The sequence below is a fragment of the Alligator sinensis genome, unplaced genomic scaffold (genome assembly GCF_000455745.1).
Source record: "Alligator sinensis unplaced genomic scaffold, ASM45574v1 scaffold1137_1, whole genome shotgun sequence".
In the NCBI taxonomy this organism is placed as follows: Eukaryota; Metazoa; Chordata; order Crocodylia; family Alligatoridae; genus Alligator; species Alligator sinensis.
The window spans coordinates 66,254-70,774 of NW_005843396.1; the positions used below are offsets into that span (position 1 = coordinate 66,254).

Here is a 4,521-nt window from a genome sequence, read left to right on the forward strand (position 1 = left end):
TCTGAACAAGTAACAGCTGTTCCTGGGGGGCTGGAGCACTGTTTCTTGAGCACACCGCAAGCACCCATGCTAAGCAGAGCTTCAGAGCAAGGGAGTGAGGGGCAGTATGCCAGTGGCAGGGAAAGTCTGGTGAGGGCAAGAAAAACATCTAATGAGGTCAGCAGCTCTGACAGTGCTTACCCTAAGGCAGTCCTCTGCAGTGGCTCCTGCATGGACCTGTCCTCAGCAAACATGAGGACACTCCACTAGGGGCAACCCCAGGGAAGAAACTTAGCCAATGCAACACAGCGTGTATTTGGACTGGGGAGAGGCAGAGCCTACTGTATAAAGTAGCACTGTCCTGCCTCAGCTGTAAGAGCAGCCTCTTGCTCTCTGCTATCTTGGACTTCATTCAAAACCCATCCAGCAGCTGCTGAAAAGCCTCAGTCAGGTGTCTATAGGGGTGTGAGCTCCCGGCCTGGGCACAGCATCCCTATATTTCAGTATCATATATGGCTTGGGAGAATCTGAGTATGAAGAGGGGATGTTCCAAGCCCTTTCTCCATTGCACTATATCAGGCAGGGGAGGGGACAGGAAGTGCCTGGGGAGAGTGTTTCCTCTCTAATAAATATCTGCATCTGCTCCCCTGCTCCCTAGAGCATATAAAGCAGGCAGAGCTGCTGGGAGCACAGATCCTCTGTCCATCCTGCAGAGTATCAGATACTTCAGCAGGGGTCCATCTCCTGCATGAGGATGGGAACATATGGTGATATGAAAAAAGAAGTATCAATGAGTTGGAGCAGACTCGATTAAGCAGGTCTGCTGGAGGGTTCAAACTAGATCGCTCTAGCACGCTGCAGCATCTCATGTATTCAGCATCCTGTGTTTCAAAATGGCAGTGGGGGCTTTAAATAAACTCATCAATTGAGTTTTAGTTAAAACACTCCTGCTGCAATTTTGATGTGTGGGATGCTGAATATGTGAGACACCGTGGCATTTTAATTTAGACTGGCTCCCAAGAGCCATTTTAATTAAAATGCCACTCTTACCATCCACCCTGGAGTACATGTATAGGCACCCTATGTTTCGTTCCAGTTTCAGGAAAGAAAAACCCATCATTTAGGGAAATAGGGAAATAGCTCTGTCCCTATCCTTTTATTTCCCCCCAATATCAGCTATTTTTCAATCAAGTTATTTGAGAATCTGGAGGGGAAATCTATACAGTCCCTCTGTAGTAAGATGCCATTCTCTGATCCCTCCTGCGGGCAGCAGTGTAACTAGAGTGGGGAAAGCAAAGCAGCCACCCTGCTTGCTGACCTGTGGGGAGGGCCTCGAACAACAAAGAGCTTTTGCAGCGGTGCCACAGATCACATTGGTTGCAACCTGAAGACACTCATGTCCTTTTGAGTGGCAGGTGCCCCAAGTGCCTGGCATCATCATTACGCCTCTGCCTCCTGGCCCCTGCCTCGAACAGAGAAATGACAAATGCCTGCCTGGATAGCTCCTGGCCCACTCTAAGGCCAAGTCCAAGCTGTGGAGTGGAAAGATCCCAGCCGTGGAAGTGCTTGCTCTGAAAGTGTGCTGAGAACTTGTAGTACAAATACATTAGATTTTAGACATAAGGCTTATAATTAGATATGAAGCTTTATTTTTGCAAAATGCTTCTGTATTCAACATGGCTTGCTAATTGCTTCTGCATATAGGTTAAAGGCAGCTTTACACATAGAGTTCACAATCGCACCTGTTCAATGACCTAGAATTACACGAAGATAAAGGGTTACTAAAGGACATTGAGCTTACCACAGCTCCCCCAACACGCATGTGCCTTCATCTATCCCATAATAAGATGAGTCTAACTTAAAAGGTCCTAACATCCTGTGGAAACTTAAACGTAACGGTAAAATTGTGAAACTGCCCATAGTTAATTGACACGCTACAGTTCTTTGTTTAGGTAAGCTATAAAAGACCCTCAGACAAAGACTGAGGCTTTGGGGTACTTAACCCCTTTGTTGACCGATTGCACAATCAATAAACTTATAATCGACCCAGCCTGAGAGTGTGACTCCCTCCTTAAGGTAATTGGAAAAGCCTCCAGGGGCACGAAACTAGCAATTTGTGCAACAATTTGGCAAGCCAGCCAGGAGAACGCCTTTGGTTCTACTCCGAGGGTCAGGTGCCGAGATCGGCGAAGGGGGACGTGGGCGTGGCCACCAGACCGCCTTGGAGTCTGCCACGGTCCCCGGATACGTGAGTCGAGACACCCGAAAATTTAAGGCTATCCTTTAAAGGAGTCAACCAGGCTGAGTGGGTCTGAAGAGAAGGCGCCGGGGTGTTGGCAGAGTAAGTATTCATTTTCTTGTGTCACTTGGTTGTCTGCCAGGGAAATCAGGAGTCCAGACATCGGTTTTAATGTTCAGCATGTCGGTCTGAACTTTGGAAGTCTGGACATCGGTGTTAGCGTTCAGCATGTCGGTCTGAACATCAGCCCCGGGGACTCTGTTAATGGGAAATATGAACCGCTGACCAGGTCTGAGACTAAGGCTGAGTCTAGCCGCCCCGACTCTGCCTAACAAGGTAGCGTCGAACGCAAGGGGGCTCAGCTGGAACCTCGTGACTCAGTGGACAGGACTCTGAGTGAGTGTGTATATTGGTTGACACAATGGGTTCGGGTAGCTCCTGAGAAGAAAACTCTGCAACCCCATTAGGATGTATGCTAAGAAACTTCAGTAAATATAAAGGGGAATATGGGATAAAAATGACAAAGGATGATTTGATTAAGTTTTGTCAGTTAGAATGGCCGACATTCCAAGTCGGATGGCCAGAGACCGGTTCTTTTGATTTGAAAGTGGCCTATGCAGTGTTAGGGGTGGTAAGGAGGGATGGCCATTGGGATCAACTCCCATATATAGACTCTTGGGTTACAACTGTGATGAATCCCATTCCCCCATGGGTCCAAAAGTGTAAAGGAAAAATGTGTAAAATATTGCTGGCAAAAGACACTGGGAAAAAGCCCCGAATCCTTGTCGATTCTGGTAGTGAGGGAGATCTGACTCAGGGATTAAGGCAGAGGGATAGACCACAGTCTCCGGCCAATAATGGCCCTTCAAGGGAGGAAACCCTGGAGAGTTCCCTGGAGTCAGCCCAGACTACCTCCAGCAGCCCGGGGGGAACTGCCTCCAGCAGCCTGGGATCGGAAAGTTTAAAGAGCTCCCCCGGGACGTCTCAATCAGACCTTATCCCTTTGAGAAGAGAAAGAGAGGGAATTCCAAGAAATTATCTAGCAACAGCCCCCCACCGCTTATAGGTCAGAAGAGAAGAATGGGCCCCAGGATCCGAACCCAGATCGCGACCCAGATTTTCCTTGGCCATCGGGTGACTGACCCCCGGCTTGGTGTCCCGAGTACAGAGAGGGATGGACACCGGCACCACCACCTCCACCACCACTACCACCACCTCCACTGCCATGCCTACCCATTCGTAGCTCCCGCAATGCCCATCCCCAATATAACTGCCCGATGAGACAAGTGGCAGTTCAAGGAAACGAACCCACTTTTGTCTATGTGCCTTTCCACACACCGGACTTATTTAATTGGAAGAACCAGACTCCTTCTTTCAGGGAGGACCCCGAGAAAATGCAGAACTTGTTCCGGTCAATAGGACAGACTCATCGCCCCACCTGGGCTGATGTTCAGATGATGTTACATACCCTTCTGACCTCCGAAGAGAGGCGATTGGTACTGGGAGCAGCAGATCGGATAGCTGAGGAACAAAGAGGGGTTGGAGAAAATATGCGAGATATCTGTCCTATTGAGAGCCCCAATTGGGACACCAATTTGCCAGAGGGAAGACAACAAAGCAGCAGGTATTTAGGAATTATAGTGGAAGCTTTAGGCAAAGCAGTACCCAGAGTAACAAACGTCTCTAAATTATATGAGGTCTGTCAAGGAAAGGATGAATCTCCCTCGAGTTTTTTGGAATGGTTGTATGATGCCTTTAAGAAATTCAGCAGTTTGGACCCTGAGGCCCAAGAGAATCAGCGCATGGTAAACATGCTGTTTATTGGGCAAGCAGCCCCAGACATAAGGAAAAAGCTACAAAAGGTTGAAGGAGGACCAGGGAAACCTCTTTCGGAACTCGTAGAAATTGCGTACAAGGTTTATGGAAATCGGGAGCAGGTAGTGGAGAGGAAGGAGGAAAAACGCGGGCAGAAGCAGATGGCAATGCTAGCAGCTGCCTTGGGTAAGAACCCAAGTTCAGGCGGGGACAGAAGGAGGCACCTGAGGGGGGACAAAAGAGAGGAAGAGGTCGACTCCAGCCTGATGAGTGTGCATATTGTCGAGAGAAGGGACATTGGCGAAAAGATTGTCCTAAGAAAAAGGAAAAAAAGGAAACCCATCGGGATTTCGCCAGATGCGGGCGGAATCCTCAGGGGAAGACTCTAGCTGAAGGGGACCGGGGTCCAAGACCACCACCCTGCGGGCAAATGCCCAAAAGCACCCCATGGTAGAAATAAGGGTTGGTGGCAGAAAATACCAGGCTCT

The 4,521-nt window shown here is 48.9% G+C and overlaps 1 pseudogene; it reads right to left on the reverse strand.

The window, feature by feature from the left end:
* Positions 1-3,445, reverse strand: part of LOC112548675 — a 9,731-nt pseudogene extending 6,286 nt beyond the window's left edge.
* Positions 3,446-4,521: the final 1,076 nt, after the last annotated feature.